Here is a 24,754-nt window from a genome sequence, read left to right as displayed (position 1 = left end):
CCCCAACCCCCCAATCGGCCCTACCCTGAGCGTGACTGAGGGTGGCATCGCAACCTCCAGATCCGCCCTGCTCTGTGCATGATAGGGGCGGCGCCCCAACTCCCCAATCGGCCCTGCTCTGAGCCTGACCAGGGGCTGCACCTAGGGATTGGGCCTGCCCTCTGCCACCTGGGAGCAAGACTAACCCAGCAGGTCGTTATCTCCCGAGGGGTCCCAGACTGCGAGAGGGCACAGGCCGGGCTGGGGAACCCCCTTTCCCCCCGAGTGCACAAATTTTTGTGCACCGGGCCTCTAGTAATTATATAATTCTGTTCTGGAAGCTTTTTTTTAACTCTTGCTCATAGAATACTGAAGAGCATGAGAATTTCCCCTCAATCCCATATGACTACGGAAACCATTTGTTGGGAGTATCTTTCTTGATGATTATAATTATATAATTCTGTTCTGGAAGCTTTTTTTACCTCTTGCTCATAGAATACTGAAGAACATGAGAATTTCCCTTCAATCCCATATGACTATGTTTTTCTGGTGATTTCCTTCAGGTTTTGTTCTCGTCTGTTAGATCTCAAAGACTCTCCCTTAAGCAATGGCCTCTCTTAACCAGTCCAACCTTCCTTCATGATTTAAGGTGGGAACTCTGTTTTCCTGTAAAAATGGTACCCAACAGCACACGGATATACTGCAAGCCCATTCCAGGTGAATTGCCAGACTTGATTTCTCATTCCCTTTGGCTACAGCCGAAAAGACAGTGTCATGAGGAAGATGCTGGTCTGGTCTGATGGAGCGCAGAGCTGAGAGGCTTGTGCAATGCTGACCTCTTTCTATCAGTAAGAGGGAAGCTGTGCAGTAAAACAGCAGCCTAGCAGAAACAACGATTGGCCACTTACTAAAGCATTTGAGAACTTAGTCTCATGAGATTGTGAGAAAGTTCTACAGGGCAGTAAACAGTTCTCCTCCAACAGCAAAACACTGCCAAAGGGTGACCAAGTGAATGGTGCAATGACCGTGGATGCTTTTACAGACTCTGTGAGGCATTGCTATATCATGGAAGTGATGATGTTGTAATTGTTACTGACTTGTTTAGTATTGTTTTGAGTCCTTTTGTGCCTTTGAGAGGGACAACAAATATTCTGGTGTCTGAATGTGTGCAGTCATCCACGAATGTTTCTCATCATTGCTGCATAAATTTGACCAGAGATATCTGTTCACTGTGACTGTCATTCATCTAAGCTGGAGGGTGCATGCATGGGTGAGTGCCTGTGGGTGACATTTTTTTTTTACCAGAAAAACTTGAAGACCAGAAAGCTGAGTGTATTATTACCATGTATTACTGACTAGAGACTTTGCGGGTTAAAGGGTGCAATAAACTATTTACATAAGTGAAGAATTGAAAAGAATTTTGATAATTGGCTCTGAATAGGCCTAAGTGGCAGAGTCTATATCATGACAATGTGGGGAGTGCTGGCATGTGTGCTTGCCCTGGACTAAATATGGTTAAGAGAGCTTTCAGTCACTCCAATACATCTATGACTTCCCCCCAAAACTCATATAACCAGATGGCCATTAAGCTAGATTATATTCCTAGCATCACCATGAGAAACTGCAAATTTTACTCCACCACATTTTTTTTTTGTTATGAATCCTCACCCAAGGATATTTTTCTATAGTTTTTTAGAGAGAATGGAAGGGAAGAGGAAAGACACAGAGAGAAAAACATTGATGTGAGAGAGACGCATTGATTGATTGCCTCCCACATGAGCCGTGACCAGGGCCAGGGATTGAGCCTGCAGCGACAATACATTTCCTTGAGTGGAAATGAACCTGTGACCCTTTTGTCTAGGGGAGACTCTCCATCCACTGAACCAAACCAGTTAGGGCTACTCCACCACATTTTTGAAGTATGTCCTCCCCTCAGTCTTGTTTCTAGATAAATGAATGTTTCCTTTTAGCCAGACTGCCCTTGTCACACTGATAATAATAGCATTTTCCATATACTCGAGGCATCATGCTACGATATTACATAAATGAACTCTAATTCTCAAAACGGCCACATGGGATGGATTTATTATCACAATTTTATAAGTAGAGAAACTGAGACACAGAGAGGTTATGTAATATGCCAAAGTTCCCGTGGATGGTACGTAGCAAAACTTGGATTTGAATTCAAAACTCTGTAGTCTGACACCTACATTTTCTTTCTTTTTACTATCTCTTAAATCTCTTCTCCTTTCAATTTTATTTTCAAGGGAGCATTTCCCTCAGGAGTTCAGGGGAAATAACCATTTTCCAGGTCATGGGGCTGGGGTGACTGAGTAAGGGCCCTGCTCTAGAAGAGACTGGGAATTGAGCAGTTTATTGCATTTCCTTGTACGTATGAGGCCTGGTTATTGGAATTAGTATACAGTTGAGGGTCAGTCAGTTGCAAGAAAGAATTCTAGGTAGAGTAACTCATTGTACTTATTCAGAGAAACATTAGCACAGCCGACACAGCTGGTTACCATGGCAGGGATATGGTGTTAGGATAGCAGTAGGGTGAACTGGTGTCTGTGTTTGACACCAGACAGGCATGTTCGGCAATTTGTTGAAAACATTTTGTACACTTCCCAGAAAAGAAAGTGGTGATAAAGAGACCTATTTGGCGGGTTTTTTTGGATTTTTTTTTGTTTGTCTTTTGGGAGAAGAAAGAATAAATGGGAGAAGAAGGAGATATTGAGAAAAAGGGATTCCCACAGAAGCACCCTGACCACTGAGTCACTGCAGGGATGGGAGAGCCCAAACGGGTCTCCCAGGGAAGATGCTGGAGCTTTTCCAACTGCATTCCTTTCTCCAGCCATCAAGTGACGGAGATTTGTTGAACATGACACCTGGCTGCTCTGCATTATGGATCTGAATGGGGAGACAAAGGAGAGAGCTAATTGTTTTCCATGCATTCAAGTTTAATTTGGTGCACTTTTAATTAGGGCTCTGATGCGACTGGGAATCAGTTACTTTTGCACAGGCAGCTCCTGACAGCAGGTGACTGTGCGGAGAGAAGGGATGATTACGAAAGCCACTCAGGTCACGTTGGCATCAATGCAGCAATTACGGAAGATGTACTGCAGAATGTCAGCCCTGATGTCAATGGTGACCACCCAAGATCAAAATCACTCGGCAGGACAGAATCACTTTGCAATGTGTGAAAGGCAGCTAGGTTCAGAACCGGGAGAACAGGGTCACGAGTAAAATCATCCCAAAGGAAGAAAAGAACAAACATTAATTGAACAACTTTTATCTGTTAAAGGAGCAGGGAGCCATAGATTCAAAGCTCTTTCCTTTAACCCTCATTATTATTCTCCACCCCAGTCCCTAACACATTCTTTCCTTTCTGGCTTCTATAGTGAACAGAAAGACACATTTTCCCATACAGAGAAAAATGCAAGTGTGACTTTGCTGTGTAAGTTGTCAATGTTATTTATTTGTAGACCTTAATTATTTTTGCAATAATTAAATTTAGTTTTTGCACTTAATTTTGGATTCAATTGATCAGCAGCACTGGTAAATAAGGCTCTTCTCTGGGAGCGAACAACCAATGATGGTGGTATATGAATTAATGGATTTATGAATTTATATTAATGGACCCCTGTAGGCAGAAACTTATCAAAATCCTTTTCCCCAAAGTTGAATGGTTTCCCCCAATGTGAGCTACTATGTATTAGCATAAAACAAATCAAATAATATAGAAAAAGTGTAAATGTAAGTTGCCATTCTAACTCTCAAAGAGCCTACTAAAACAGTATCCATAGGTGAAATTGGGTAAATATTATAAGATTGTCTAAAAAAAAAGAGCTCTGGCTGGTTTGGCTTAGTAGATAGAGTGTTGGCCTGTGGACTGTAGGGTCCCGGGTTCAACTCCAGTCAAGGGCACATGCCCAGGTTGTGGGCTCAATCCCCAGTAGGGAGCATGCAGGAGGCAGCTGATTAATGATTCTCATCATTGATGTTTCTTTCTCTTTCTCTCCCTTCCTCTCTGAAATCAATAAAAATATATTTTTTAAAAAATCAGATTGTGCTTATTCATTAAGAGGAAAAAAAAACAGTAGTCACCATACTAGCATGTGCAGGATCTCTGGTAGTACCAAGTTTGATGCATCAATCAAGTAGAAAGGTTTAGCTTTCAGTTAGAACACTCTGATTGGCACACCTGTATCCATATCCCTTTTAAATGTCTTGAGTGTATTTTTACAAGGAAGAAGAATGTAGCCCAAATGATTTCTCTCTCTCAAGTACACTAGGGAGTCCTGCTAAACTCCTCCATCATCATGCCTGCACTACTTTCACAGTTCCTTAGCCCAGGATAATAGGTTTTTATTATTTTTCTTAATTATTTATAATTAGGTTTTATTAACTCATTTTGCATCCTTGGTCCACTTTAAGCTAATCTCCTTACAGAAGACCACATATTATAATTAAGTGGTTTTCATTGTAAAACAAAACTGATATAAGAACCACAAAACAAATATAGAGGTTAATGGACTATTATAGGGCAAAATACTTGAAACCATTACCAAGGACCAAAACAGAACTCGGCCGTCACCTCAGCGGTCCCTCTATGCGTCTGGCTCTTACTAATTCAAACACCCCCCTTAACCAACAACAACCACTATTCTGACTTTCATAGAAACCCCTTCCTTATGTGTGGTTTTATATTTATTTGTTTCATTTTGTCACCAGGTTTTCCTGATTAGTCTTGCCTATATCTTAATGTATGCTTATTCAATTTCTTTTAATTTATAACCATGACAGCTACTCCTTTCCTTTCTTTTTCTTACACTCTATCTATTGAATAGCCCAAGGAATTTGACTTGTGGAGTTTCCCAGAGTCTGGCTTTTGTTAATTACACATGCATGGCACAGGTCAACACAGTCCTTCTTCACATTGGCAGCTGGATCTGAGCCCTGATTATAATGATGGTCAACCCCTTTGGCAAGACTAGAGGGGGTATTGTGCCCTTTCATCAGGAGACACATGTCTGCTTGTCTCTCTTTCTGAGAAGTTCTCAGTTGTTACAGCGCAGTGCCTGGGTTTATTAATGCATTAGGAGTTGCCAAATGTTGATGTCCAAATTATGTTATTTCATCTTTACTTAATTGTTGGTGTACTTCTATAAAGAAATGCTTCCCATCATGCACTGTGTAGTTAGCCAGTGGCACACTTTATATGCAAACTGTAGAGAAAGGTAGGATAAACATTTGAATTTTTCCTCTTAACTACTATTTATTGTTAAGATAATGAATTGGTTCCCTATCATCCTCCAAATGTAACCAAATAGTTTTTGTTGTTGTCTTGTTATGTTTTTTTAAAATATATTTTTATTGATACCAGAAAGGAAGGGAGAGGGAGAGCAAGAAACATAAATGATGAGAATCATTGATCAGCTGCCTCCTCCACACCCCCTACTGGGAATTAAGCCTGCATGTGCCCTGACCAGGAATCGAACCATGACCTCCTGGTTCATAGGTCGACACTCAACCACTGAGCCACGTTGGCCAGGCCTTGTTGTTTTTTATATATCACCATGAACTCATGGATTTAAGCATATTTGATAGATTTCAATCAATTACAATTATTATTCATTCTGAAGCTCAACTGTCTCATCTTTGGCAGTGAGAGCCTCCTTATAATGACTCTTAAGCCTCTTTGACATTATTTTAGTGGTGTTGGATTGCTTCCCTGCATCTGAATTGAGATTCCCTGTATCTCATCTTGAACATTTCCTGCCCTAGACCAGGTAGCCATTTCTTTAAGGCTTGTTACCTATTTTCTTTGTGTGAAAAAACGGTATTTCAAGACGACTCTGTGCCCATTACTACTGGTCTGTAGTAATAATGTTAATGTCTCTTCTTTAGACAGAACCTGAAGAAAAATAGATATAGGTATAGGTATAGATAAAGATATTGAGAGATAGAAATATAGTTATAGGGGAAACGTATGCTACTGATACTTCTAATTAAAATTCAGAACTATAGGGGTTTTTGTTTGTTTGCTTGCTTCTTTCAAATGCTTAATTTCTTCTATATAACATCTGTATCACTCCTCTTACACAGCAAAAAATAGTAGTCCTTGAGGATACATGAAATAGTATAAATAAAATAGCTTATATTTTCATTTACTTTACCCTGCATTATCTATGTAATAACCACCACCAAGAGCAGTAAAAAAATGTTGTGCTTATTCCCTTATTTACCCCTCCAATTTTTATCACTGTACTCTCACTGTCTGGGCATACTATATTCCATTGTTCTCAACCTCATATAATTTTAAGTCTACAAGTAACTATATATGTTATGCTCTACACTAGTCTTTACGTTAATGTGTTTTCAGCTATTTTGGTCGTTGGAAGTTCATTCTCCAGCAGATTCCTTAAGAAGCGCTCATCAGAACATTTCCTTGGTTCTTGCATGTAACAGTTTGCACTCTTTCTATGTGAGAGTCAATTTTGCTGGATAGCAATTCTTAGCTCACTTTTTCTATCTTTGAATATTAAATACACTACTCAATTTTCTTCTCAGATAAAGCATTGCTGTTGAATATGAGAAGGTGACTTTTCTTTCTATTAACTGTCACGATATCTGTCTAGATTTTCATAGGATTTCTCTTATTTAAAGTCCAGTAATTTTCCAATAATATGTCTTGCCATGGTCTTCCTGGGTCAATATTCTCAAGTATGTAATATGGTTTTTCAATATATAGTTTTAAGTCTTTTCATTTCAAGAATGTTTTCTTGAATTACAACTTTCATTACTTATTCTCTTCCTGTGGGTTTTTCTCTTTAGTGACTTTGTTATTGTGTAATAAATCTTTGCTTATCTTCAATGTCTCTTGCATTTTCTCAAATTCTTTCTATTTTTTTCTTCATATCTCTCTTTTTCCTCCTTCATCTATTTCTCCAAAAGCATTGTCTGTCATGTGTATTAATTTTTATGTTTTTCTGGTGAAGACTTCAATATATCAGAGGGAAGCAGCAGAGAATCAAGACCTCAACTAGTCAACAGATATTCATTAGAAAATTGCAGATCAGTTTGAGAACAACAGCTAAAGCGATTTTGCTTTTCTTCTTTCAACCTTAATACTTTTATGTTGCTTATTTTAATGTGAAATTAGTTTCCTAAACTTTTAAGTGGAAGTTTGATTTACAGTAGCTTTTGTAATTTTCACAAGCTCTTTCAACTATTGTTGTTATGTAATGTTAAAACATGTGGAGGTGCCATAACCGGTTTGGCTCAGTGGATAGAGCGTCGGCCTGTGAACTGAAGGGTCCCAGGTTCGATTCCAGTCAAGGGCAAGTACCTTGGTTGTGGGCACATCCCCAGTAGGGGGTGTGCAGGAGGCAGCTGATTGATGTTTCTCTCTCATTGATGTTTCTAACTCTCTATCCCTCTCCCGTCCTCTCTGTAAAAAAATCAATAAAATATATTTAAAAACAAAACAAAAACATGTGGAGGCTACTCTCTGAGATCCCCTGGCTTTGTTCTCCTTTTCAACTTCTATCTGAAAATTATCTACTGATAGTCACAGTGCAGCATCATTTTTAATCCATTCCCAGAAATTTATCCAAAGCGTGGGCAGGTAATGCTAGTGAGCAGTGCAATATGGATTATCTGCTCAAATCTGCTCATCTGTGTCACAGACCACTTGGGGTCTTCATCTGGCCAAAATCGCTTCAGCTGTTCGCAAATCGATCTGTTTCTAATGAAGATCTGTTGACTAGTTGAGGTTTTGATTCTCTGTTGCTTCCTTCTGATTTCTGCCACACAAATGTTGATATTATGCTGATTCTATGGATACTGGTAATTTGCTTAGAGTGTGGTGTTCCAGGGAATATCTTGTTCCCTAGCTTTGTTGTAAATATAATCCAGTGGTTTATTTTTTGTTTCTTTTTATCTTGCTATTTAGTTTCTCTGTTTTAGGAGGCGATTAAGAGAGAATAAAAGAATATGCCATCACCGCCATCTCCCTAGGATCTTCCAAAGTAATATTTTAAATGCAAATGAACTGCGTCACTTTCTTATCTAACCCCCTCCAACGATTTAATTCATTTATAATAAAACTGCGATGAGTTAACCTCACTTATAAAGTCCTTTATTATGTATCCACTGTTATTCCTTCAACCTTCACTGTGTCACTCTTCTTCCGCAGTAGGTTCCAGGACATTCTCCTCTAGACTCTGCATTTCCCCATGTGTCCTTCTTTACGATTTTCACATCTGTCTCTCTCATGTTATTAAAGTTTCAGCTGAAATTTCCAAGAGGCCTTCTCAGTCCTTACAACCTAAAGAAGACACTACCAAGTTACTGTCGGTTATATTACCTATATTAATTATTTACTTACGACTAACTAATATTGTTGTCTTGTGTATTATTTATGTGTTCATCCAGGAGTCTGCGAACTATAGCCTGAATACAAAATCTGGCCAGCCACCTGTTTTTGTACACAGTTTTTTTGGAATCCAGCCATTTATTGAAATACTATCTATGACTGCTTTTGCTCTATAATGATAGAGTAGTGACACTAGAGAGCATAGGGTCCAAAAGCATAAAATATTTAGTGTCTGTCTGCCATTTACAAAAACCTGTTTTCCAACCTTTTTTTAGTTGATTGTCTCCTCCTGCTAAACTGTAAGTTCCATGGTATTTCCACTATTTTTGCATCCTTGTCAAGATTAATAGCTAACATATGCTAAATAATATCTAAATATTTATAAATAAATAACACTTAATCTTGAATTGTCAACTTTATTTTCAGGCTATCAGGTAGTCATGATGTATTTAAAATAGATTATTAGAACCTTCCAGTTCATTGTATTCAATTTACCACCTGAATAGGAAGAGACAAAATTGAAACTGGGCTCCCAACGGCAATGATTCTAAGAAAGAACTTTGGGGAACTTTTATTTTTACAATTATTAAATATGTAATTGTTCAAGAGCACAACAGCTCTGAAGACAAGATGACTACATTTTTTTTTAATTAAATCTTTATTGTTCAGGTTACATTTGTTCCTCTTTTTTTCCCCCCCATAACTCCCCTCCTCCCAGTTCCCGCCCCACCCTCCGCCCTCACTCCCCCCCCACTGTCCTCATCCATAGGTGCACGATTTTTGTCCAGTCTCTTCCCGCATCTCCCATTCCCCTTTCCCCCCCAAGAATAGTCAGTCCATTCCCTTTCTATGTCCCTGATTCATTATAATCACCAGTTCATTCTGTACATCAGATTATTTATTCACTTGGTTCTTAGATTCACTTGTTGATAGATGCATGTTTGTTGTTCACAATTTGTATCTTTACCTTTTTCTTCTTCCTCTTCTTAAAGGATACCTTTCAGCATTTCGTATAATACTGGTTTAGTGGTGATGAACTCCTTTAGCTTTTCCTTATCTGTGAAGCTCTTTATCTGACCTTCAATTCTGAATGATAGCTTTGCTGGATAAAGTAATCTTGGTTGTAGGTTCTTGGTATTCATCACTTTGAATATTTCTTGCCATTCCCTTCTGGCCTGCCAAGTTTCTGTTGAGAAATCAGCTGACAGTCGTATGGGTATTCCCTTGTAGGTAATTGAGTCTCTTTCTCTTGCTGCTTTTAAGATTCTCTCTTTGTCTTTTGCTCTTGGCATTTTAATTATGATGTGTCTTGGTGTGGTCCTCTTTGGATTCCTTTTGTTTGGGGTTCTCTGCGCTTCTTGGACCTGTAAGTCCATTTCTTTCACCAGGTGGGGGAAGTTTTCTGCCATTATTTCTTCAAATAGGTTTTCAATATCTTGCTGTCTCTCATCTTCTGGCACCCCTATTATTCTGATGTTGGTACGCTTGAAGCTGTCCCAGAGGCTCCTTACACTATCTTCGTATTTTCGGATTCTTTTTTCATTTTGCTTTTCCGGTTGGGTGTTTTTTGCTTCTTCGCATTTCAAATCTTTGGCTTGATTCTTGCGCTCCTCTGGTCTGCTATTGGGTGTCTGTATAATATTCTTTATTTCAGTCCGTGTATGCTTAATTTCTAGTTGGTTCTTTATCATAGCATCGAGGGTCTCATTAGTTTTCGTGACTCTCTCCTCAAGTTTATTGACAGCTTCTAGCACATTTTTGCAAGCCCTCAAAATTGCGATTTTTAGCTCTATATCCTCCATTTCTGTCATGTTTTTTTGTCTCCGCATTTTTTATGCTTTCTTGGTGCACCCCCTAGTGGTCTTTGTGCGCAGTCTTGTTCTAGTTGAGCCTTGATTGTTGTAGTTAATACTAGAGGGATTTGACCACCAGGCCGACTGGCTGTGTGAATCAGCTGTGTCTGCCGCGGAAAACTTCTGTCCTCTGGGGAGGTGCTAATCTAGCCTTTGCCTGAGGCGATCCGGCAAATGGCTCTGCGCAGGGCTTGGGCGGGGCGGGCTCAACAGGGCGGGCGGAGGGAGCCGTTATCAGTCCCGCAGTCCCGTTCCCAGAGGCTCTGCTTCTCAGAACCCCAGGAACCGCTGCAAACCTCGGAGCGAAAGCTACTGATGCCAGAATGCCAGACACTCCCGCTTCTCCCGTTTGGGTCCGAGTCCCCAGCGATTCGCCCGTATCTGGAGCTCAGAGTCTGAGACTCCCCCCTGACCGAAAACGACAACCGCGCTCTCAGCCACCAGCCCGCTTTGCGCGCGCACCTCCGCACCTGAGTATTTTCCACACTGCGCCTCCTCTGAGCCTCGGTGTGCTGTTATTTTTCCTTCTAGTTGAAGAGTCTCTCCTCAGCCAGCCTTCCTGTGGTTCTGGGTGATGTCCGTTCCGTCTTTTAGTTGTATTTTTGAAGTGGTTGTTTGTGGCAGCAGTCTCCGGTGTTTACCTATGCCGCCATCTTGGTCTCTTCAAGATGACTACATTTAAAACTCAGTTCTAGTCTGGCCAGCATGGCTCAGTGGATGAGCATTGACCTATGAACCAAGAGGTCACGGTTCGATTCCCATGTGCCAGAGTGTAGGTTTGATCCCCTGCGTGGGGCATGCAGGAGGCAGCCAATCAATGATTCTCTCTCATCACTGATATTTCTGTCTCTCTCTACCTCTTCCTTCCTCTCTGAAATCAATAAAAAATATATTTTAAAAACACACATAAAGAAAACAAATAAAAAGAACTCAGCTCTACCATAACTGATTATGTGGCCTCATGCTAGTTACTTTATTTATCTGTCTCTATTTATTAACCTGTCGAATAATGTTAATGGAGTATCTATACTAGAAGATTATAAGGAGTTAAAATTACCATTTGCAACAGCATGAATGGACCTGGAGAGCATTATGCTAAGTAAAATAAGCCAGTAGGAGAAAGATAAGTATCACATGATGTCACTCATTTGTGGAATATAATGAACAACATGAACCGATGAACTAAAATAGATCCAGAAACATAGAAGCATCTAAAAGACCGCCGAACCTAGGAGGAAAGGCAGGGGAGGGTGGAGGATGGGGATGTGGGGGTAAGAGATCAACCAAAAGACTTATATGCATGCAGATAAGCATAACCAAAGGACTCAGACAGAGTGGGGGGCGGGGACATGTGCTGGGAGGATGGGGGGAGCATCTGGGGAGAGGTCAATGGGTGGAAAGGGAGACACATGTAATACTTTCAACAATAAAGAATTTAAATTTGGGGAAAAAAATATGAAGAGTGTCCAGCCCATAGTAAGGGCTCCACATATATAACATGATGATGAAGAGGACAATGGTGATGATGATGATATTGGTGATTACACTATAGTGAAAAAGAAGGAGGAAGAGGAAAGGGAAAAAAATAGAAGAGGAGAAATATGAAATGATAATGTTGTTAAAAATAAACTACTTACTGAGCTTATAGCCTTAATTCTAGACCTATACATCTCTTTCCTTCCAAGTTAAATTGGGTCCCTGTACCCAATTTCACCATGGGGGTGTGATGCCTTCCCTCACATCAACAAGCAGTTCTAGGAGACTAGCATCATGTCTGAGAATTCAACTCAATTCTGACACTATCTACCCAGAGACACCACCAGATTCCACAGATTAAAGCCTCAATCCTGTAAGACTGGCCCCAACACAAACAAACACACACACCCACACACACTTCAGATGTTAGATGCAAGTCCAGGTTTGCTTTTGACTAACTGGCTATAAATCACAGGTTCCCACAACCCCTTCATTGATTTTTATTACTTTGCTAGAATGGCTCACATAGTAAGTAGCATGATCACTGGTAACATGATCACTGGTTTATTGTAAGAGGATATAACACAGGAGTAGCCAGATGGAAGAGATGCGTAGGGAGATGCATGAGGGAAAAGGCTCGAAGCTTCCATGCCCTCTTTTCAGGTGAGTCACTCTCCCCACCTCTCCATGTGTTCGCCAACCTGAAAATTCTCCAAACCCTATCCTCTTTTTTTTTTAATGGAGGCTTCATTACACAGTCATGACTAATTTAGTTATTGGCTGTTGTCCATTGATTCAACCTCCAGCTCCTCTTCCTCTCATAGGTGGGTGTGGGGAATGCGACTGAAAGTTCTAGCCCTCTAATCACGTGGTTGGCTCCATTGGCAACCAGCCTCTACCCTTAGGTGCTTTCCAAAAGTCACCTAACATAACATGATACAGTGTTTTCACTCTCAACACTTAGGACATTCCAAGAGTTCTGGGAGTTGGGAGCCAGGAATTGTGGATGAAGACCAAATATATATGAAAAATGTTTATTTTAGGTCATCTGAATGACAAAATATATATTTCTTATAAAGCACAATATTGCACACATCTAAATGTATCCCTGAAGATCTATCCATTTCCTATTAAAAATGTGTCATGCATAGATTTTTACCTGCAGGGATCTTGCTTCTTAAACACGTTTTAAATATGCCCAGTTTCATATTTTGCCATTTTCAAATATTGCTCTGGTTTCCAAAACCATCCTTGTCTCATTCTCATTTAGTCTCCAGACCATAATCAGCTGTCAGGAGAAATCGATTGGAGAGACTGATTTCCACTGAAGTGTTCACAATGAAACCTGTTTAATTGCTGTTAATTCTCTGCTCAGTTATAAGCTCTTGGAAGTTTGGATTCTGTAACTTCAAGCTTGTTGGCATAGGAAAGGTGCCAACCTAGCAGCATGAAACATCAATTTGGTTTCTTTGTAATAAAAAGAATATTGATTGCTCAGAACCAGAAATGGCTGTAGTTTCCCTACTCTCAGGTCTCCCAGCTCTCGCCTTGCACCCGATAAAGTGAGGAAGTTCATTGGTAGCAATAGCAGAGTGGTAGTAGTGCTAATAGCAGCAGTGGCAGTAGTAGTAGTGCTAGCAGTAGTAATATTAATTAACTTCTTAGATTTCAGGAAGTGTGCTAAGCACATTACACCATGATTAAATTACCCATCACAACAATTCTATCAGAGTGCAATTTACTAACACTATTTTACCGATAGGAACATGGGAGCTAATGACTTGCCCTAGGTCACTTTGCTATTAAATCACTGGGTCTTCTCCCATATTAAATGTTGTCGTCATATGATGCCTTTTTCCTAATCACAATGCAATATGTTCTCAGAAGTCTATGCATAGAGACTGTCAGAACTAATCTGAGGAGTAGACAATTCATCCCATTTTATAGGTGGGAAAATTCAGATCCAACAAGGATGAGTGTTTTTACCACTGACCTCAGCACTGTACATGTTTTATGCTATCCCACAATATACCCACACTATACATCCAAAAGCCATCATAAACTGTTACCCCCACATGCACACCCAAATCACAGACCAATCGGTTAAACAGTGTGCTGGCAAATATTTAACAACTGGCTCTCTGTGTTGAAGGTAGGGTGGAGTGAGTCCTGATTTCTCACACCTGTCAATTTCCATATTGCACATAATCCCAACATAGCTGATTTCAAGCTACTTGTGTGACAAGTAGAGTTGGGAACGCAGAGTTCAGAAGAGGTGCTAACAATAGGGTTGTACAAGTTGGTATAAGCAACATGAGTTGTCTCCTGGCCCACATGTACTCTCCTTTCTAATGTATACCTATATTCTTAGAATATAAGGATCTTCTAATGTAGGTTAAACTTAGAAAATAGCCCAAGCCCACACTGAGATGATGGCATCACTGTGAAATATATAAAGATGCTTTATGAAAACTTGTACTTACATTTGCTATGAACTGAAAGCTTGTGATCCCCTAAAATTCACATATTGAAGCCCTAACCCGTAGTGTGGTTATATTTGGAGATAGGGCCTCCAAGGAAGTCATTAAGTTTAAATGAGGTCATAAAGATGGAACCCTGGTCCAATAGGATTAGTGCCCTGATAAGAAGGGACACCAGAGAGAGCTCTCTCCTATGTGTATGCAACAAGGATGCCAAGTGAGAACATAGCCAGGAAAAGAGCTCTTGCCAGAAACAGAATTTAGCAGCATCTTGATCAGGGACCTCAGAACTGTGAGAAAATAAATGCCTGCTGTGTAAGCTGCCCAGTCTGTGGTATTTTGTCATGGCAGCGCTAGCAGACAAATACAACATCTGACAATACCACTATGTGATGTTGCACAAGTCTTTTGCTTCTTCCGAGACACATGTCAAAGAAAGAAGTGAGCTAAAATATTAGGATGCCTTTCGATTTAATTTCCATGATCTTGCCTTTTCTGGTGATGGTCTTTTTAAGGAGTACTGAGCATCTAACCCAAACGTCAAAGAAAGAAGTGAGCTAAAATATTAGGATGCCTTCTAATTTCCATGATCTTGCCTTTCCTAGTGATGGTCTTTTTTAAGAGTACTGAGCATCTAACCCAAATACTCTAAGCTCTTGAGTCCTAATAATGACACACAAGAGTAATCATATGTAATTTATGGTACATAGTGAAACCTTTATAATAGAAAAATTAAGTTCCTTGGGGGGATCATAACCCTTGATCTCTGATAAGGAGACTGGAGTTATGATTTCCCATCACTGGTGTGGACCTGTATCAGGGCAGGTGCATTGAAATGACCTGGGATAATTTATTGAAATGTAGATTCTGTGGTGAATTACACCACTATAAACCTAGAAAATTTATGAGGCCATTTTTCATTATGAGCAGGAAACAGTTATGCAGTAGCAGTAAGCATAAAATTTGGGAGTAGTAAGTAGAAGTTGATATTGGACTACGAGTTAGGAGAGCTATGTTAGTTTGAGCTCACAACCAAATAGTCCATGATCTTAGAAAAGACATTTCCTTTCTCTGGGTCTCAATTTCCCCATTTTAAAATCAATGAGCTGGGTTAGATGATCTTTAATCTACCATTTTCCCCTACACACTTTAACTACCTAGTAATTAATACCAGGTTATTAGACTCCTCTTAAATGTCAAGGTGAAAAATAGTTTAGCAGGGCATGGATTAGTGGGGATGTTTCAAGCACAACAAATAATAGGGTATTGACAATCGTGTCCTCTAGCTCATCTTAGATCTGGCCTAGGCATAATATCCACTAACCTTTCTGTTCAAACAGAGTATTTGGTCTCATGCATTATCACTGCTCTGAGTCCTGTAACAAGGTACCCTCTTGTTTGCATGAGTAGAAAGTTGATGGAGAAGTCAAAAAAAGACATGACTTTCAATGTGTAATCCAGCACCCAAAGAACTCATCTTATGATGAAAACCATCAAAAAAAAAATTCTAGGTATTTTTGGTGTTATATATATATTTCTCAGGGGTTTCCAAAATGTTACATAAAGTCTTTTTATTACCAGGACACAGTACAATGACTGGCACACAGTAGTCAGTGAATTTTTATAAATGCCAGGCATAAATCTTTTTTGGTTGTTAATTTTCTTATTCCAAAGAGCTATATGTAACCTGGAATCGTAAGAAAAGGCATGGGTAGAACAGAAGTATCCATAGACTCTCTCACGTTTGTTCTGTAAAACTCAAATGAGGAGATAATGTTTTGCAAACTATATAATCCTGGGTGAATAAACCTTATGTGATGTTGTTATGTATGTTTTCCTCTGAGAGCAATCTCATTTCCTTCTTTATCTTACTTTGCCACCCTTCCTTGACAATTCTAAAATATCTAAAGTAGTTTCAAACATGGATTTCAATGTGGAGCAACTGAATATTAGAAGTTCACCAGCCCCCCAAATGAAAATTAAACAAATTTCTATGGAGGTGCAGTGGGTTAGAACAGATGAGCTGTAAAGATGTAAATCTAAGTGTGAAATCCATCCAAGCAATGACAGGAGGGGAATCAAAGTACCATAAGCAGAGAGTATGAGGACTTTACCTCAAATGGTCTTTATTTGCAGGGTTGACAGGTAATATGCATTGAGTGCTTGCTTGTGTGTGTGTGTATGTGTGTGTGTGTGTGTGTGTGTGTGTCTGTGTGTGTGTCTTTAAATTTTCCAGCTGCATACATTGTTTTTCTAGGTCATTGAAATAAAGATGCTTTTTACAGAGAAAGAAAATTCACTTCTGAGATATTAATTCAGAATTAGAATTTCTGTCTTTATAATTGCCTCCCAGGCATTGAAACTGGTTGCATTTATAGAACACTATATCACTGATTATAAATCAGTGAAAAATAGAGTTTGATAATGTTGAGTGAAAAGCATGACTTGTGTTTGTGTGGTAAAATTTTTATCATAGAAGTCATCTTAGATCATTAGTTCATACACTAAATTAATAAAAGTACTAGGGTAAACAATTTCCCTCAAATTCACTTGGAAAGAGATAAGGGACTCCGTAAGCTCTTTAAGTCTGTGACCAGTGTGATTTCCACAAAGTTTCATTGGCTTCCTTGAAATCATCTACCCAGTGTGGGATGAGGAGATGAGCAGGAGGCATAAGCCTTGCCATTTCTGTCACGTGACTGTGCTCACCCAGGCAAGACCGAGTCTTGCTTTGTTATTTGGAAATTGAGTAGCTTGGATTAGGTTAGGAGTTACAAATATTGGTATGAGGACTGACTAAATCAAAATCACCTTTGAAGCTGAAACTTGAAATGAACTCAATGTAGATCGAATCCTGGAACATAAAAAGAAATTCAATGGAAAAACTGGTGTACTCAATAAAGTCAATAGTTTAATTAACAGCAATATACCTGTCTTAATGTCTTAGTTTTCTCAAACAGACCACAGTAATGGAAGATGTTAAAATTAGGGAAAGCTGAGATAAATAATACACAGGAGCTTCATAAACTGTCTATACAGCAGTTTATATGTCCATAAATCTAAAATTATTTAATAAATACGTTTATTTAAAAATATAGACTCCATGTTCCTACATCAAAATGGACATAAGCCCATTGAAAGAAACATTTATGTACCTAGAATGTGCAGCCAGAGATAAAACTCATAGATCTGATCACCTTCCTACTCTAAAAAATGCTATCATTCCATGAGCCACAGAGATGAGGGTGTTTGGATTACCTATGTCAGTGGGTGTCAACATTGGCTCTGCACTAGAATCATCAGGGCAGAATTTTCAAACTGCAGAATTCGTGACTTGTTCAATATATTAAATTAGAATCCCAGGGAATGAGACCCCAGTCTACATAGGTGTTTTTTTTTAAGTATCTATAAGTAATTCTGATGTATAACCAGAATTGAAAATTGCTAAAATGCAAGTCAATTAAGGAGTAAAAAGGAGGCTCAGGCAATCAACCACTACAGTAATTGCAATGTCCATGAGTTTAAATATAATAGCAGCTGCAACAAGAAATTATGTAAAGCGTTGCACATTAATATTTTCTGAATTTCCCAAATTGTCTAGAATTCTGTGCAAACATTTTCATCTAATATCCACATACATGGCTCAAAGTTCGGAATTGCAGCCTCTCTTTCATCACTTCCAACAATATTTCTATAATGTGTTAGAAGCAGTGGCGGTAAGGAAGTGGCGGTAAGTGAGCTATGCTTCTACCAGCTTCTTCATTGACAAATGTTGACCCTCACTCTTAGCTCCTGCCTCTTCAGGGTCAGGATCCGAAATCCTGAGTAAGTGATCACACTTGCTACAGGAAGTGCTCAATCTTTTTGTCTATAATCCAGGTGAAGGAAAGTCATCAAACTCTACTTCCCTTACTTTCATACACTGACCTTTCCCAGGTCTGAAAATGGAATTCCCATGACTTATGTCTCCCTCTGTCCCTTCAGGGGTGCTGGTGGCCTCATGCATGCTAACTAACAATCCGGCCTTCTCTTTTCAACCGAACCTATTGAAAAAATCCCACCTATTCACAACATTTTGTTAAAATCCTACTTTGCCTATAAAATATTTTCTGGCATCACCCTTTTTTTAGTTTTTCTTATCCAGTATTACATTTGATAATCTCCAATTAAACAATTAATTCCACTTTGACATATTATTGTTCTCTGTCCTTTCGTGTGTGCTAGGGGGTTGCAGGATGTAGTGCAGAGAAGGAAAACATTGCAGTCATTTAAAACTGGGAAGAGTGTATCTCTACCTGAGCCTTACGTTTTTCTTCCGATCCTATTGAAAAAATCCCACCTATTCACAACATTTTGTTAAAATCCTACTTTGCCTATAAAATATTTTCTGGCATCACCCTTTTTTTAGTTTTTCTTATCCAGTATTACATTTGATAATCTCCAATTAAACAATTAATTCCACTTTGACATATTATTGTTCTCTGCCCTTTCGTGTGTGCTAGGGTGTTGCAGGATGTAGTGCAGAGAAGGAAATCATTGCAGTCATTTAAAACTGGGAAGAGTATATCTCTACCTGAGCCTTATGTTTTCCTCCCGACAACTAGGGATATTAACATTTATTTTACAATGATAATGCTTAAATAGTGAAGCATAGTGAAAGTGTTTAGTACTATATTATTGGTAGATACTCAGTGCTTGTCGATTTTCTCTCTATTTCCTTCCCCATTTATATTTCTGCACTCAGGGCTTCATATGCGCTCAACTTATAATAGTACCTAATAACTGCAGAGAACTTTACAGTTCATAAACTCTAAAAGCAATCTGGTGAAATATGTTTCCAAATTCCATTTCATAAATTAAAGAGGGGATGAGATCCTAAAAGGTTAAGTACCTTTTACAAACCACAACATTGATAGGAAAGTCTGCTGACATAACCTGGCCCTGGTTGCTCCAATGCCGGGATGCCCTACATGATACTAAATCGAATATTTTGTAAATTAAGGGAAATTATTTATTCATACAGAAATAGAGGATTGCCCAAGGATAGAACACAGTAAATGTGACAGACTTAATCTGTGTCCTCTTGGAATTTAGAGATTAGAAACTATGACAATTACTAGGCAAGGTTGGAGCACATGGACCTAGCTATGTTGTGTACAAAAAAGGGGCGGGTTTCTATGAAAAATAATCTCATAGGGTGATTTGATCATAAATATTTATATGAGCATATCATGATGGGTAGCCATGCCCAGGCATAAAACTTCATTTTTTAAAAATATATATTTATTGATTTCAGAGAGGAAGGGAGAAGGAGATAGAAACATCAATGATGACAGAGAATCATTGATCGGCTGCCTCCTGCATGCCTCCCAATGGGGATTGAGCCTGAAACCTGGGCATGTGCCTTTGGCCAGAATCAAACCTGGGACCCTTCAGACTGCATGCCAATGCTCTATCTACTGAGCCAAACCAGCCAGGGCCATAGAACTTGTTTAGTAAAAGATTTGTCTTTGTTTTAAGCAAGCCCTCTCCATTGTTTCTGAGCATCTAGGTTAACACACGTTTGAAATAAGAGTAACTCCCTCAATTGATCACATAATCTTTTTAACCATCCTGCAATCCAATTCCCACCTTGCTTTCTCCCACCCTCATATAATCTTCCTTATGTTTTTTCCTTAATTCAAAATGCATAAAAGAAGCTGCAAACTTCTAGGAAGCTGCATTCTAGGAAGCATTTTTCTCAGTCTCTTGAGATCTCAATGCTGAACACTTTCCTGCTAACTCCAGAACAATGAAGCATTGCTCTAAGAGTGATGGGTTACCCAGAGCTGGAACATTTCTGACATCTGTGGCCCCTATGATCAGTAATGACCACTAACGGGACTCATGGCAGGATTGGAATGAACTCACCACTATGCCCATCAAACCTGCAACCTTGTCCTCATTAGCACATGTCAGAAACTTTCAGAAGCTAAGCACTATCGCATTATTGCTATAATTATTAGAAATGATCATCATTAGCTGTATCCTCTTCACAAGAGAGTCACTCTTGGGTATAGTGTAAGAAAGACCTTCTCTCACATAGTCTTACTTCCCCCTTGGGCAATGTTCATCCTGACCTAGAAATGTCCTCACTTGTGGTTGGTGTCTTATAATAAAATGTCTCTAGGAGACCCACAGTGATGGGTATCATATACAGCCTGTCTCCAACCCCATAGTGTTAATTTACTGCTTGAGTGTTGAAAAGACGTTTCAGATGGAGGTATGAATCTACCTCACCTCAACCTTTTGTGTGCCCCAAATTTGGGACATTTGTTCTTCCACTGAAGGCCATGGTTGATGTTGAAATGTACAATTTTCTTTTTACCCCTCCACTGGCCCATGATTCGTCACTCCTAACATGGGCATGCATTCTCTAGATACCTATCTTCAGGTACTTGTCACTTCTCCCATCCACCTATTTTTCCCAGCTTTCACCAGATAGATATAGATATAGATATAGATATAGATATAGATATAGATATAGATATAGATATAGATATATATGTTTTGGGGGGCAAGGTGTTTGTGAAAATATTTTGCTACATTAAAGACAAACAAATCACAAAATAAAAACAACTAACCCTGCATCCAAATTTTGTCTTAACAGTAATCTAGCTTTTTTCTTCTTTGAATAAGAGTACTTAGTCTACCATGTTTTTGGAAGGAAGACAAGAGCTTATATGAGGATTTAGATGCTCTAGTTTCAATGTTGCTACTTAACATGCAACCTTGGGCAAATTACTTGCCCTTTTAGGGTCTCAGTAACTCGAAGAAGAAAATTATAGGTTTTACTTAATCTCATATTTCTGAGTTTTTTACTAATAGTTAAATGAAGAAGTGATGGTGAAAAAGTAGGTTAATAGTTATAGTAAGAAAATACATTTTGATAACTTAGAAGTTGCCTCAGGGAATAGCGGATATCCTATAGCTCATTCTCAACAGTATTTTTGTGATGTTCCTCTAATTTATTAGAGGACTTTAGCAAGTTTTACTGTGCATGGTTTGACTCCTCTAAGCTCTCTTTTTAATTTGAGTTTATGTGTAGCAGCTTGTCTGTGAATTAAACTTACAATTGCCACATAAAAAGGAAAATACATACAAATAAAAATGGCTAGAAATTATAAAAATCATGCATGGGCTCAATTTTCATTTTTCAAGATTCAGATTCCTAAATTATTTTATTCTCAGTATTTTTAGATCTTAAATGTATAGCTCTCTACCTGTGCAAATGCATATTACTGATTTGTAAGTTGGCCTGGTTGGATCAAATAGTTCAAGAGGAAAGTTTGAGATATTTAGATAGGCTCATGGTCCAACTCTTGAGCCATTATGGAATAATGAGTGGTTTTGGTCAAATCTGCATTTAAGTTGTGGATGAGAAAGGGCATTGTCATAATCTACCTAAAAGTCACCTAATAGAGTGATCTGATCATAAATTCCTAGCTTGGCAGGTCATGGTGGGCAGTCACGCTTTAGGCATAAAATCTCTCACGTAAAAGGTTGATCTTTTCCATAAGCAGGACCAGTCCATTGCTCTTGTGCGTCTAGGTCAGTGGTCGGCAAACTGCGGTTCGAGAGCCACATGCGGCTCTTTGGCCCCTTGAGTGTGGCTCTTCCACAAAATACCGACTTCTGCGCATGGGCCACGAAGTTTCAATTGCACAGTACTTGTGCGCCCGCACCCGCACATGGTATTTTGTGGAAGAGCCACACTCAAGGGGCCAAAGAGCCGCATGTGGCTCGAGAGCCACAGTTTGCCGACCACTGGTCTAGGTTAACACACCTTTGAAATGCCTCAGTTTTTTAGACCCCTCAGAGTGTAACTAACCATCCTGAAGAGAGCACATGACCTTGTTAACTGTGTTGTATTCCAACACCCGCTTTCCTTTCTCCCACCTTCATGTAATCTTCCTTAAGTTCCTTCTCTAATTCCAAAGGTATTACAGAAACTGCAGCACTGTCATTCTCAGGAGCATTCGAAATCTTGCTTCCTGGCTCAAATAAACTTTTATAAAAATTCTCTACAGGTTTGGACATTCTTAGGTCGACAAAGTACATATTGAGTGAAGGTTGTGTACCCATCGAGGCAGAAAGAAAACGTAATCTCCACTGGGGTGGGGATATATTCCTAAAACCAATTATTACTGAGATTGGATTAAGAATAATAGGTTGGGGCCAGCCTAAGACTCTAAGCAGCAATAAAACCAGTTTACCCAGCTGGGCTAGTGCCAAGAGAGAACAGAGCCCCTGGAGATCAATGAGCACATGCTTAAACAGCGCACTTGGGAACATGGCCCATGAATGGGCCCTGCACAGCAGGCGTGCTCAGCACCATGCTAAGATGGAGCTAAGTAATCATTTACACCAGTTGGCTCTTCCCATCACCATTTCCCCAGGATGCCTATCCTGGCCAGTAAAGCTCAGAGAACCAGGAATCATCTGAGGTACACAGGGGTGGAACCTATGCCAATTGCATTAAGGAAATTATAGAGCGTGTCACCAGGTGCCATATATGGTACCATTCTGGTGGCCCCACCTGGACTAACAATGCAATTGGGATGAATGTTGAGTAACTAAGATGATTTGTTTTTCTAGCCCACGTCTCACTTTTGACTTGCAAACCTGCATCTACAAAAGCCCCCTGGAACCTCATATGCAATATAAATGCAATCAAACGAATAACATTCTTGAGCAAATTGGTTTTTTTGTTGTTTGTTTTGTTTTTGTTTTGTTTTTTGCGCCTACATCCCTGGGACAGTAAATGACAGTCCCATACACCTTGTTTCAATCCTCAAGTCTTTACTTTGCAAGCTTCAGGAGGATAGGGTTCCATCTGTGTTACTCATTACCTTTCTTAGGATATAAAGAAATATTTGGAAAATAAAAGAACAATCAGGATACAGAACTATTTAATGGACTATAAAATGTCGGTTTCTTGCACTATGTAATTTCATTAAGGAAAAAAGTGGAATCAGAAAAGACAAACATCTAGGTTTTATCTAGTAGAAATTACTCAATCCAAAGGAAATATAGTCTCCTCTGGCAACATATTAGTTTCCTATTGTTACTATAACAAATCACCACAAATGTAATGGCCTAAAACAACATGTATTTATTACCTCCATAGTTCCAGCACTGAGAAGTCTGAAAGGAATTTCAGTGGATTAAATGCAAAGTGTTGGCAGGGCTACACTCCTTTTCTGGAGGCTCCAGGGGACCATCCGTTTTCTTGCTTCCCAACTGCTAGTGGCTGCCCACGCTCTTTGGCTGTGGTCCTCCTCCTCCTTCAAAGCCTGCAGTGGTTCAGTGGTTCTTCGGGTCCTTCTCATGCAGCCATCTCTCTAGTTGTGACCCTTCTGAACCCTTCTTCCCCACTGAAGGACCCTTGTGGTTATACTGGGTACATCTGAATAAGCAGGATAATCTTTTCACTTCAGGGTAGGGCTGATTAGCAACGTTACTTTTAACTGTAATTGTCATTTCCCTTTGCCATGCAACATAACATATTCACACATTCTGGAGATGAAGACAGGGTTGCAGGGCCACTGTTCTGACTACCACAGTCAATGAGACTGATCAGCACAAATCTCAGACTTGTCATATGAGAGGAAATTATCCTGGTCATGAGAAGGCTTGATGAAATCCGTGTCGTCCAGAAGCCCTCTTCTCGTCTTCGAATGTTGATTGGAAACCCATTCTTCATGGGTTACCTTAAATGACACCTGCCCATGATTCCTTCTGTGACTGCCTTTGTGGGCATCCAGGTCTTCTTTAAATTTACATTAAATTGCACTTATTTTTAACAAGTCACTTTAAATCTTCTATAATGGATAGATATGTTTGCATATACAGTTTTTCTCTTTGCAAAAACTTATTGAGAACAAAATTCATTTCTGAACCAGCTTTTATATTCAATTTTCTCAATGCCCGTGTGACTTTGCGAAGACATTCTACTTTCTGGGGTGTTTTCTCGTATATTTATCAAATTTTCTCATAACAGAGATTAAGCACAAGCACATTCCTGGCACATGGGGGCTGCTCAATGAATGGTTTTCCCCTTCCCCACAAGTGTGCGTGGAAAACGTGCATATAATTGTGTGAGGGACTATTCTGGGACAAAGAGCTGGCACCTCTACCTTTTTTCCTGGATGACTGTGAGCCCTGTGAACACAGGGACTCTGTCGTGTGTGTTCATTGCCATGTGCCTAGTCCCAAAGTGCCTCTCAACAATAAATATTTGCTGAACTAATGAATAATTCTTAGTGAAATGGATAGGAATGTTTCTGTCTTCCAGTGGTGTGTTCTCTTAACTACATATCTTGTCACACATTTTTCTGGTTCCTCTGGCTCAGTCCATATTCCTGAACCATTCATCCCTACATACACATTTAACTCCTCACAAAGTTAAAAATCTTTGCACAGCTAAACCTTCAGACTCTTAGAGCCTGTTTTCCCCCTTCACCCACCATCCCTTCCTGCAGACATCCAATTTTCTCCCCTCAGGGAAATGCAAAGACAAAAAAAAAGAAGTGTAATTCCTAAAATGA

Source organism: Myotis brandtii, unplaced genomic scaffold (assembly GCF_000412655.1).
Source record: "Myotis brandtii unplaced genomic scaffold, ASM41265v1 scaffold658, whole genome shotgun sequence".
Taxonomy (NCBI): Eukaryota; Metazoa; Chordata; class Mammalia; order Chiroptera; family Vespertilionidae; genus Myotis; species Myotis brandtii.
Note: the sequence above shows the minus strand (reverse complement) of the source record.